The sequence below is a fragment of the Microcebus murinus genome, chromosome 14 (assembly GCF_040939455.1).
Source record: "Microcebus murinus isolate Inina chromosome 14, M.murinus_Inina_mat1.0, whole genome shotgun sequence".
NCBI lineage: Eukaryota > Metazoa > Chordata > Mammalia > Primates > Cheirogaleidae > Microcebus > Microcebus murinus.
Window position 1 is genome coordinate 32379146 of NC_134117.1, and position 12936 is coordinate 32392081.

The following is a 12936-nucleotide window of genomic DNA, read 5'->3' on the forward strand; positions in this document are numbered from 1 at the left end:
GTGGAAGAAGATTTCATGGAAGAGGATTTCTGTGAATTCACAGACTGTTTAAAGAACTAGAGAGACCTGAGGGGGAATGGGAAGTTATTATTCAATGGGCATGATGAAAAATTTCTGGAAACAGATAGTGGGGATGGTCACCGAACATTGTGAATGTACTTAATGCCACTGAATTGTACACTTAAAAAATGATTAAAATGGTAAATTTTATGTTATGTATTATCTTACCAGAATTTTTTAAACTTCCAATTATTCATTACTAATATATAGGAAAGCAATTGACTTTTGTATATTAACTTTCTACCTGAAACCTTCCTATACTCCTTTTTTATTTATAAGGGGTTTTTTTTTAGGGGGTAATTCTTTGAGATTTTCTACATAAATAATTGTGTAATTTGCAAACAAAGACAGTTTTATTTCTTCCTTTCCAATCTGTATACCTTTTATTTCCTTTTCTTGTCTTATTGCATTAGCTAGGAGCTCCTGTATATGTTGAATGGGAGTAGTGTGAGGCAGCAGTCTTGTTCCCAATCTAAGGTGGAAAGCATTTAGTTTCTATTAATTATGATGTTGGTTGTAGGGTTTTTGTAGATGTTCTTTACCTAGTTGAGTATGTTTCCTTCTATTCCTAGTTTGCTGAGAGTTTTTTTTTTTTTAATCATGAATGGGTGTTGGATTTTGTCAAATGCTTTTTCAGCATTTATTGGTAGCATCATATGATTTTTTTCTTTGTTAGCCTCTTGATGTAATGGATTATAGTATCGCATTTTCAAATGTTGAACCAGCCTCGAATACCTGGGATAAATCCCACTTGGTCATGGTGTATAATGTTTATATATATTATGTTAAATTATGTTTAAGTCTGTGTGTCCTGTTATAACAAAATACCTGAGACTGGGTAATTTATAAAGAATAGAAATTTATTTTCTCACAGTTCTGGAGGCTGGGAAATCCAAGGTCAAAGCACTGGCAGGTCCAGTTGTCTAGTGAGGGCTGCTCTCTGCTTTCGAGATAGCATCTTGTTGCTGCATCCTCGAGAGGGAAGGAATGCTGTGTCCTCACATGGAAGAACTAACAGAAGTAGAACAGGGTGAAGGTTGTGTGAAGCCTCTATCCTTGTCACCCTCAGAAGAGAGGAGCCCTCATGACCTAATCACCTCTTAAAGGCCCTACCTCTTAATACTGTTGCATTGGGCATTAAGTTTCAACATGAATTTTGGAGAAGACAAAAACATTCAAACCATAGCAGATTCCATATACTAATATCTTGTTGAGGATTTTTGCATCTATATTTCTTGACAGATACATAGTTCTGTAGTTTTTCTTTCTTGTAATGTCTTTGTTTTTGTGTTAGAATAATGCTGGCCTCATAGAAGGAAGTGTCCCCTCTGCTTCTATTTTCTGGAAGGGATTGTAGAGAAGTGGTATTATTTCTTCCTTAAATATTTGTTAGACTTTATCAGTGTAACCAGCTGGGCCTGATGCTTTCTTTTGTGGTAGGTTATTGATTCATTTTTTTTTTACATTTATATTCTATTTTACATTTTATGTAGTTACTTTCACCAGTGTTTTTTATTTCTTAATGTGGATTCAAGTTACTGTCTTGTGTCTTATTATCTCAGCCTGAAGGACTTTATTAATCAAGCATGACTTAACAACAGAGATATGTCTTGAGAAATGTGTTGTTAGGCAATTTCATCATTGTGCAATGATTCAACGTTTGAAATAGACACAGGCCTATTAAGATTATCTAATTCTGTTTTGATGAATTTTGGTAGATGTATCGCTAAAGGAACTGGTCCATTTCATCTAAGTTATCAAATTCCTGGGTATAGAATTTTTCATACTATTTCTCTAATAAACTATTAATGTCTGTGGGATCAGTAATGATAAACTTTTTCATTTATGATATTAGTAATTTATGTCTTCTCTATCTTTTTCTTGGTTAATCAGGCTAGAAATTTATCAATTTATCTTTTCAAAACATCAGCTTTTGGTTTCATTGATTTTTCTCTATTATTTTCCTCTTTTCAATGTAATCCATTTTTGCTCTCATTTTTTTTTCTTCTGCTTGTTTTGCGTTTATATTCTTCTTTCTCTAGCTTCCTAAGGTGAAAGCTTAGGTTTTTTCAGTTTAGTTTAGATCTTTCTTCTTTTCTAATATATGCATTCAATAGTATACTTTCCCTCTAGCACTGCTTTTACTGCATCCGACAAATCTTGATAAGTTGTATTTTCATTTTCATTTAGTTCAAAATATTTTTTTAAATTTCTCTGGAGACTTTTCTGCCCCACATGTTATTTAGAAGTGTGTTGTTTAATTACCAAATGTTTGGGGGGCTTTCCAGTTATCATTCTGTTACTGACTTCCAGTTTAATTCCACTGTGGTCTGACAGTATCCTCTGTAAAATTTCTACCCTTTTAAATTTGTTGAAGTAGGGTTTGTGCCCCAGAATGTGGCCTATCTTGGTGAATGTTTCATCTGAATTTGAGAAAAATGTGTATCAGCACTTGTTGGATGAAATATTCTACACATGTCCATAGGTCCAGTTGGTTGATGATGCTATTCAGTTCAACTGGTCCATTCCTGATTTTCTGCCTGCCGGATTTGTCCACTTCTGTTAGAGGGGTGTTGAGGTATCCAACTATAACAGCGGATTTGTCTATTTTTCCTTGTAATTCTGTCAGTTTTTGCTTCAGATATTTTGATGCTCAGTTGCTAGGTTCATACATATTAAAGATTACTATGTCTGGCTAGGGGTGGTGGCTCACACCTGTAATCCTAGCAGCCTGGAAAAGTGATCATTTTATCATTACCCAATGTTCCTCTTTATCCCTGATAATTTTCCATGCGCTGCGTCTGCTGCCGGAAGCTGTGGCTTGCCCCTTACCAAGTCCACCTTGGAATCTCTCCATCCGGTTGAGAAGGAGATGGACAGCCCCTGGGTTTGTGAGGTTGGTCGCATGACGTGCTGTTATCCACAGAGCAGCAGCCGGGGACTGGAGACGGAGTGTCCAGTGTCTGGGCAGAAACGGGGCCTTATCTGTGTCCACATCGACTCCCGCCACCGCTTCTGCCTTCGCTGGCGGTTACGGGGTGGCCACAGACGCTGAGATCTTTTTACCCTTGCTGCGCAACTCGCAGATGAATTTTTCTTCGTGCAAAAGTATCTCCTGGCAAACACCTCACGCAGCTCGGCCAAACTCCAAGGCCTCGAAGCCGGGGAGCTGGGGCTGAGGACGCGGGGCGGCGAGGACCTTCGGCTGCAGTAACGGACGCGGGACGCTCGGACGCTCGGACGCTCGGACGCGGGGACGCTCGGACGCTCGGACGCGGGGACGCTCGGACGCTCGGACGCGGGGACGCTCGGACGCGGGGACGCGGGGACGCTCGGACGCTCGGACGCGGGGACGCTCGGACGCGGGGACGCGGGGACGCGGGGACGCTCGGACGCTCGGTCGCGGGGACGCTCGGACGCGGGGACGCGGGGACGCGGGACGCGGGGATGCTCGGATGCTCGGACGCGGGACGCGCGGACACTCGGGCACTGAGATGCTCGAACACGGGGACACGCGGATACGCGAGCACTTGGACATGGGGACACGCCGACACGCGGGCACGCGGACACGTGGACGCTCGGACACGCGGACAGGCGGACACTCGAACATGGGGACACGCCAACACGGGGACACGCGGACGCTCGGCCCCTCCGCAGCCCCCGCGCGCCCCAGCACGGCCGTTAGGGATGTTGATCCGTCACCAAACGGCTGTCTAGAAAGGAGTCACGATGTGACCAGAAACCATTTAAATATCGTAGGAGAAGGATTGATTCTTATTTGCGGCACTCACTGTGCTCTGTTTAATATTCGAGGGAGGGTGAGTTTTCAAAATATTTTTATTCTGTACCAGAAGATGAGACTAAGTCCTAGCAATGAATGTGCAGGTCCGGATCTGGGGGTGGCAACCTGGTGAGATTGCTACAGAGCCACTAAGGTCTCAGGGTGTGGGGACGTGGCTTAGCCCTTGCAACCGGACAGGCTGGTTCGATTCTGGCCAGATAGTGATTACTCGTGTGATCGTACAACCCCTATCTCCTCCCCTTTAAAGTGTGGATGGCTCAGTTATATCCATGCGAAGGGCAGATGGATCTTGGTGAATGGCAGTGGATCATAATCAGTGTAATCCGGTTTAGCTGCTGTTCCAGATGTCACGTTGTTTGGGTGTTGGAGCAAATCAACACACTCTTTGGCCCTTGGTCTATCAAAGTTGGAAATAACTTACCTCTTTGATTTTGTTTATATACGTAAATAATACGTGTCGTTGTAAAGAATTCAAAACATATAAGCAGAGGGAAACAAAGGTAGCCTGAAAGCTGCACCCTAAATTAACCACCAATATTCTGGGAGCCAGGTGCACAAGTAGGCCAGAGGGTCTCACTGTTTGGGATGTAGATTGCACTTATTCCCGCCTACAGGGGTGACTCTGTCCCTAAAGTCCAGAGCTTTCCAGAGTCAACATCTCCAGAGAGTAAACATCCAGTCTTCTGCCAGCGGGGAGGGGACATGGGCTTCTAACCATTCTGTATTCAGACTTCACCCCACCTGTTCCGACACTGGGCCCCTGCTGCCTCCAGTCCAGAGCTTCTGAGGGGTCCGCGGCAGGAGTGAGCCTGCCTGTACCTCTGGCCCTGCTGGCTTAGGTCTTGGCTTTCTTCTGTTTGCTAAAAGCTAGTACTCAAACATCTGCATTCTTGCTTCCAAAACTGTATTGTTGTTGCCTTCTTGCCTCTTCTATTTATTCTGTGGTTTGACCTTTTGAATTAAGCCCTGTATGATCATTTTGGTCAAGTTATAGGAGGGAGTAGCGGTAAATGTTCATGTCCATTTTTTGATGGTAGAATTCTAGAATTTTTGTATACATTTTTATACACTGCTTAAGTTTAACCTAATGTCTTCTTAGAGCAAAGTAACCGTGTGTGTGTGTGTGTGTGTGTGTGTGTAGATGAGAGAGCATCAGCACTAGACTCAGATGCTTAGTTGAGCCTTCATTTTATGACTTTTACTCCTTTTCCCCTCAAATTTTATGAATAGCTTAAGTTGTAAAATCTATTATTTCACACATTGACATTAAATCTATGTCAAAGTTTCTTCCTTTCCAGGAATGAATAATACCTGCTTTTGAGAGAACAAGAAAAAAAAAATAATAATAATACCTGCTTTGCTGGGAACTTGAAAAGTTTTTCACACTACAGTAGGACCTCTTTCTCTTTTGTTAAACATACTTGTGTCCCACTTACACACATTAGGGAAAACGAAACCTTAAAAATTAAGAAAAAAATATAAAAAAGAAAATTTAAAGCTCTCCCAGATGTAGGACCATAAAAACAAATCTGCGATCATTTCCATTTTTGTTCCCAGTTTCCTTCTGATGTGACTTATGTCTCTCTCCCAAATGAATACAATCAACAAATGTTGAGTGCCAATTTTATTCAAGTAATTGTTTGTTTATTCCAGACTCTCTCGGATGCCAGTGACAGAAACTCATGTCAATCTAACTGAAACCCAAAAGGTAATTTATTTGTTTAAATATCTGGAAATTCCAAGGGTTTTCTGAGCTCTAGTTACAGCTGGATCAAAGGGAGAGTCCAGTGATACTGTTAAGGGTTTAGTGTTCTATCTACATATCTATCACAAACATTGTTTTATAAAAATGTATCATGCTATTGACAATAATATTTAAACAAATCTCTAAACAGGTTCTGTCATTTAAAGTAGTTCATTTAAAGTTGTAATTTCCTTCTGGTCATATGTATTAGAGCCTATAGAAGGGAATCAGTTGAATAATGTTATAATCGTAGGGCATTCACTAGTAGTTTATCAGATCTGATAAACTTTTTTTTATTTTTTTTTTTAATTTTTTTTTTTTGATAAACTTTTTTTAATGGACAGTTGTGATTTTTTTGGTCTAGTTAGCATATGAAATCACTTATATGTCTGAGATTTCCTCAGCCTTCTTAGCCATAGTGGGAAGGAGAGATTGTCTCATCCAAGGGGAGATGAAAATGCCAAACGCCAGCCAGATGTAGTGGAAATTGATGGCTTTCTCTTCTATGTCATCTCTCTTTTAGTTCTATATTTATTAACTTAAATCTAGTATTTCTCCTTTTGGCCTCTGTTACTCGAATCTTCTGGTGTCAGCAGAAGAGGGGGTCTGGGAGAAGAGGTGCAGAGAAGAGGATATAAGGCCATAGTGGGTCTGGGAGGCAGAGAGAGCCCTGTTGGAGGCATCAGAGAGCAGGCCAGCTGACTGCCAGGGCAGCAGGCACAAGCTGCCGGCCACAGGGGCCTACTCCTCTTCCCACCTTTGCTTCCACGACCCTGGGCACCTGGATTATGGCAATATTTCCTAGTGTCTGCCTACTTCTGTCCTTGATCCCCTAAACACTTTATCAAACACAGGGATATTGTTAAAACATAAATCAGGTTATGCCAATTCTCTGTGACAGCCCTCCAACGCCTTCCCATCCTCTTTGATTAAAAATCTATAGTGGCCTTACAGCAGAGAAATAAATTGAGGGACAGGGGGCCAACCACAACCCAAGTGCCCATAATCACCCACTTTCACACCACCTGTGAGGTCCACAGATTGGGAGCCACTGTGCCTCGCTTGTCCCCAAGCCCATGGAGGGGTGGCACTGTCAGGAAGGGAAGATGAGGAAAACAGAAGAGGCAGTGGGATGGAGTGGGACTCACCACTGCTGTAAACTAGCTGGTGTCAGAATAATGCCAACCGAGGGAAAGCCAGGAAGAAGAGAAAGGTGGGTGGTGGCACTCTGAATACAGTGCCTGCTTGTCCTCCTTCGACTTTGTCTATTGTACAGCACCATCTCCCGTCCCCCGCGAAGGCGGAGACAGAGGTCAAGGCGAAGACTGTGGAGGTCCTGGCTCTGCGTCCCCCTGGACTCCGTGGAGAGGTCACCTGGGGTGAGCTGCGGCCTCCTGCCCATCCCAAGTCCCTTCGCCTGCAGCTCAGGTCCACGCGGTGCCCCCGTGCTGCTTGTGCCCATCCTGTGTCTGCCCAGCCTGTGTCCGCCCAGCCCGTGTCTGCCCAGCCTGTGTCCGCCCAGCCTTCGCCTTGGGGACAGTGAGCACGACTTGCCCTTGGAAAGGCTCTCACGCTTTGGTCACTGCCTCTGTTGGCTGCATGTGAGGTCACAGTGTCCTCTCTGACTTCGCTTTCAGAGTCAGTCAGGTTCCTTCTAGCAATCCCGATGCGAAGGTGTCTTCCTGTAAATGTGAATCTGAACGTGCTGAAGAAGCTCACGGTGGTTCCCTGCTATCTCGGCCTTTGCCAGAGGGAGATGCTGGTGTCACACTGCTGCGCTAAATTTCTGGGGCTGGCATCTGCCTAGCTGCCCAGCATGGACAGAGTTTCCTTTGGCCGGGAGAGACTGGTCCCATCCCTGCTATACCCCCCTGCTGGGATGTGGGTAGAGGCGAGGCCGCAGGGACTCGCTGGGGGCTGTGCAGGGCAGTGACACTTCCCAGCTGCTCTCCATGCAGTGCAGCCAGACTTGGCTTCCTGGAGCAGGTGCACTGGGAAGATGGGAAGGGGAGGGAAGGAATAGCCCTGGAGGCCCAGACCCTGGGCGGTTAGGCTGTCTCTGCCGTTCTGGGTGGGGGTCTGGCCAAGGCTGGTGCTCTCCCAAACCTGCTCTGATTTGTGTGGGTGTAGAGGTCTCTGTTCAGGAGGGGACAGGGACGGTATTCTCCCCGCCAGGCTGGGTAGGGGCTGGTGGGTGCATTGGCTGTGCTGCTGGCCTCCTGCCCTGTCTCCTGACCTTCCTTGGGATCCGTGTTGCTCCTCTGAGTGTTTTTAGAGTAGCCGTGGAGGGTGGGAATGGCAGACTGCTGAGAGGCCACTGCTTGGGGTTTGCAGAGACCCTGGGCTGTACCTTGGGATGGGAAGGTGCCACTGCTGGTAAGATCAGCTGAAAATGGGGTTTGGGGGTGGTGGGGTAGCCCTCCACCTCCTATCTCTTAGAAATGAGGAGCAGGTAGGTGATCACTGCTTCATTGTATTTCTGGCCCATCAGTGAGTCCTGCATCTCTTCCTGTCTGTAACCCACAGATGCCATGGATTTAGTCTGCTGGAGATCCTTGTAGTAGAGAGTAACTCCATGTGGGGCTTAAGTTCCTCATGTTCATGCCCACATCTATCCATGGATCCTTCACAATGTCCTCTAATGTACACCTCTCCCTGGGATGGAGAATGAGAAATCTCTTGAGCACGTCGTCACCCCACCCTCCATGGCGTGGAGGAGGGAACAGAACAAGTTCTGCTCGGCAGCTGCTCCCCCAGCTCCTTGAAGTTGGGTCCATTTACAGGCAAGCATCCGTTTACTAGTGTATATGGAATAACTCGCAGATTCCATACAGCCACCAGGTCAGACTCTTGTCCCTGGAAGGATTCTGGGGCAGCATAAGGGGTCTGCCACAGAAGGTACCAAGCTTGTTGTGAAAGGTGAATTTGTTGCTGAAGCCAAAATCTGATGTTCATGTTAGAACAGCTTTTCTGTCATTATGTCTCATGGACAATACAGCTTGCACAGCAGACACTATTGGTAGAATTTGGGCTTCTTTTTCTTTCCTACTGCCATGAGCCATTAGGAAATACCTCTCCTCTGACGGTGGACTTCATGACGAGGCAGAGAGCTTCTTCAGGGTCGATCACAGCAGGTATCTCACTATGGCGGGATGGGCCGAGCCTTCATGATTCCTGCTTTGCAGGATGGTGTCGAGACCAGAGGAGTTCAGTTGAGCCTCATTGACAAACCTCACGGCTGCTGCTTTCCCAGTTGGGATGTGCTGGAGCAGCTTCACCTTCGCCATGTTACCCTCGACAGTGGTCTCGGGGATCCTAGTGGCCATTATGGGTCTCTCCTCAGCAGAGTTGGCCGAGAGGCCCTGCAGCATGTTGGACTTACTGCTGGGCTTGGAGTCCAAGTGTCCCAAGGTCAGCTTAAGTTTGGGAAAAGCTGGTGAGAAGCTTTGTCCAAACCACTTCAAAAGAAAATCACTTCCAAAGTTCACCTGATGAATTTATCTTTATTATTTTTTAAATTTCAAAATATTAAGGTGGTACACATATACCCTGGAGTACTACTCAGCCATAAACAAGGATGAATTAATGCCTTTCACAGCAATTTAGAAGGAACTGAACTGTTCTTTATAATGGAATCAAAACACAGTATCAGACAAAAATAAATATAACAAAAGCAAATAAAAACAAACTAAAAAGGAAAAATTGAATCAAAAGAATAAAGAAAAAATTAGAAAAGTAAAAATAAAAGACTAAAAGCTAGAAGAACCAGTAAGCTCGGCCCAGCCAGGGACTTGTACAAGTGCTTGGAAATCCAAAGCAATAGCTCCTTATGAGGTCATGGAAAAAGGGAACTTATTGACAAGGCCGGGAATAATCTCCAGTGGTTTTCTTACTTTTTGGTCTCGAGAATCCCCTACTCTTAAAAAAAAAAATTGTTGAGGATCCTAAAGAGCTTTTTGTTTATTTGGGTTACAGTTATCAACATTTACCTTACTAGAATTTCAAACCTGTAGGATGCTTCAGTGACCTTTTCATTTCTACTTTGAAAAGGTATAATAATTTTTGGCTTTTAAAGAGCCCCTGATATCTACACTTAAAATATTCCATTTTTTTTAAACTCTCAATGATTGGTCTCAAAATGATGCCACAACTTGACTAGCATTATGATATAATACAAAAATGCTCTGTTGCACAAGACACAGTAAGAGTCATTATTAACGTTTATAATGCCTCGGGGAAGATGTCGTGCTTTCTTATCTTCAGTTTTGCCCCGTTTCTTTGGAGTAGATCACTCCCTTCCATGAGCCAGAGAACCTGCTATGTCCATTTCAGTATCTTTAAATATAGAGGTGGTAGCTGTGAGTTGAGAAAGAGCATTTTCTACTCTTTCTTTTTTAAGCCAAGAATCCTCAGTATTCTGTGTGCCTATTATTCAGAATGGCAGGGACTTCAGATACTGGGCATGTCCCTGGCCCCTCAGGGGAGGAAACCAAGATGCCCCTACATGATTTTTCAAAAAACGTATTCTTGAAGTATAATAATAGATACAGAAAAGTGCACACGTCCTCAGCGCACAGCTTGGTGACTGTCGCCAAATTGAACTCATCTGTTTAACTGGCATCCAGAGGAAGAAAGGGGACAATACGGCTCCCCAACATCCCTCATCCTGCTTTCCGGTCCCTGTCTCTGCAGCAAGAACCACTATTCTGTCTTCTATCTGCATAGATTAGTTTTGCTTGTTTTTGAACTTTACATAAATGGAGTCATATGACATTGAATCCTTTGCATCTGCTTTTTTGCTCAGTATTTTTTAAAGATATATCAGTACTGTTTATCATTCCAAATGCCCAGTGTGAGACTATAACACAATTTGTTTATCCATTTTACTGTTACTGGGCAGTTGGATAGTTCTCAGTTTGGGGATGTTAAGAATAGTGTTGTTGTTATAAACATTCTTGTGCGGGTTTTTGGTAAGCATTCACAGGGTTTTGTGTTGGGTATATATACATACGCATACACTTAATGTGTATGTACAGAAATGGAATTGCTGGCTTCTAAGGTATGCATATTTTTAGTTATTGTGGACGCTGAAGTTTGCACCAATTTTACACATCCACAAGCAGTGTATGAGTTCTGTTTCCTAATACCTAGTATTACCTGCCTTTTAAAATTTTAACCTTTTCATGGATGTGTAGCAATGTAGCATTGCGGTTTTTTTTTTTTTTTTTTCTTTTTATCCTGGTAAGTATCCATGGGTAAGCATTGCGGTTTTAATTTTCATTTCCCTGATGCCTAATGGTGAAGTACAGCACCTTTTCAAATGCTTATTGGCCATTTACTTTTCTGTGCCATGCCTGTTGAAGGCTTTTATCCATTTTCAATTGAGTTGCCTGCATTTTTCTTATTGGTCTGTAGGGTATTCTTTATACAATTTGGATATGAATTCTTTGTTGGATATGGTCCTAAATGTATATTTCCCTTCTCCCCACTCATCCCTGTTAACTCTCTGACATCACCTCCTACTGTTTTACCCATTGATCATGCCTTTCCAGCCACTGAACTTCCCTTGTTCCTTAAACATTCCAGACACACTCCCACTTCAGGGCTCTGCGCTAGTTCCCACTTCTCCCTGGAATATTCTTTAACCAGAGATCCACATAGATCTCTCCCCCACTGCTTTCAAGTTTTTGCTCCATTGATACCTTCTTAGTGAGGCCTTCCCTGATCCACCTGTTTGGTCTCACACACCCCTTGCATATCCTATCTGCTGTTCCAGTCCATCACCTTCCTTAAAATAACAAAACTTTGTACTATGGAAAATTTCAAATACATATAATTAAAGTAGTATAAGGCCTTTCCTAATACATCTATCATCCAGCATCAATAATTAGCAACATTTTTGCCATCTTATTTTTATCCATAAATACTTCAGTCTGCATCTTTAATAAGTACTTTTTTTGAAGCACAGACATCATGCTGTCATCAGATCTAACAGAATTAATTGTATCATACAACAGTCCACATACAAATTTCCAGTTGTCTCAACGATGTCTTGTTACAGTTGATATGTTTGAATAAAGGTCCAAACAAGGTATGCAAGTTGTGTTGCTTTATTGTTTCCATAGCAATATCACTATTCAAAATATTTTACATTTTATGTATTTATTTATTGTCTGTCTCTCCCATTAGAATATCAACCCCATGTGTGCAGGAATTTAGTCTGGTTTATTTGTTGCTATATGTTCAGCACCTAAAATGGTTCCAGGCACATAGTAGACTGGAATAAATATTTGTAGATTCTGTGAATGAATAAGTGAATGAAGTTGGCAACATGGATTCAACAGTCCAAGTGGTATACTATGCCAACATTGTCAAATCTATTACTTTCCAGCTCTAAAACTTGGGCAACTTTTTTTTTTTTGAGACAGTTGCCCGGGCTAGAGTGCTGTGGTGTCAGCCTAGCTCACAGCAACCTCAAACTCCTGGGCTCAAGAGATCCTTCTGCCTCAGCCTCCCGAGTAGCTAGGACTACAGGCATGCGCCACCATGCCCGGCTGATTTTTTCCATATATTTTAGTTGGCCAATTAATTTTCTTTCTATTTTTAGTAGAGACAGGGTCTCGCTCTTGCTCAGGCTGGTTTCAAACTCCTGATCTCAAGCTATTGTCCTGCCCTGGCCTCCCAGAGTGCTAGGATTACAGGCATGAGCCACCGCACCCGGCCAACTTTGGGCAACTTTTTAAGCTTCAAATTTCTTATCTGTATGATGGGACTAAGTAACACCAACTTTGCAGAGTTGTGAGAAGTAGACAAAATATGTGTGCAGTGTCTAACATCTACATTCTCAATGTAGCTGTTATTTTTGTTTTCTGTTGCATCTGCCTTTGTAAAGCATAAGCAGATGAAAGGTGTGCATTTAAGAATTTAGCTTTACCCAAACAGTAGTTTGGCCTTTATGCTTGGTTCCTAGGAGGTAACCTCTAAACCCTTGAAATTCCTTGAGTGATAGTATCTTTATTATTCATGGTAGGCTTCTCAGCCCACACCTGACAATTTATGCTAACAAGGTGACTCATGGTAGGCCCTTTAGGCCAGGTGACATCAGCTTGACCTCCAGGGAGTGGAGTCGTGGCTAGAGACTGAGTTCAACTACCTGGGTAATAAATCCATCACTCATACCCTATGTAATGAAGCTCCAGTAAAAACTCTGGACACTGAAACTCAGGTGAGCTTCCTTGGTTGACAATACTCTATTCATATTGCCACACATCAATGTCAGGGGGCCAATCCATTACAAAGACAATGGGGTGCATTAAAGTAGGACATGTCA

At 43.3% G+C, this 12936-nt stretch overlaps 1 long non-coding RNA gene across 1 annotated transcript; it reads left to right on the forward strand.

Moving 5' to 3' along the window:
* The first annotated feature begins 3742 nt into the window (after positions 1 to 3742).
* On the forward strand, positions 3743 to 7059 carry LOC142875638 (uncharacterized). The gene is made up of 3 exons (XR_012922947.1): positions 3743 to 3878; positions 5516 to 5570; positions 6883 to 7059. It is a non-coding gene; the product is annotated as an uncharacterized LOC142875638 (long non-coding RNA).
* Positions 7060 to 12936: the final 5877 nt, after the last annotated feature.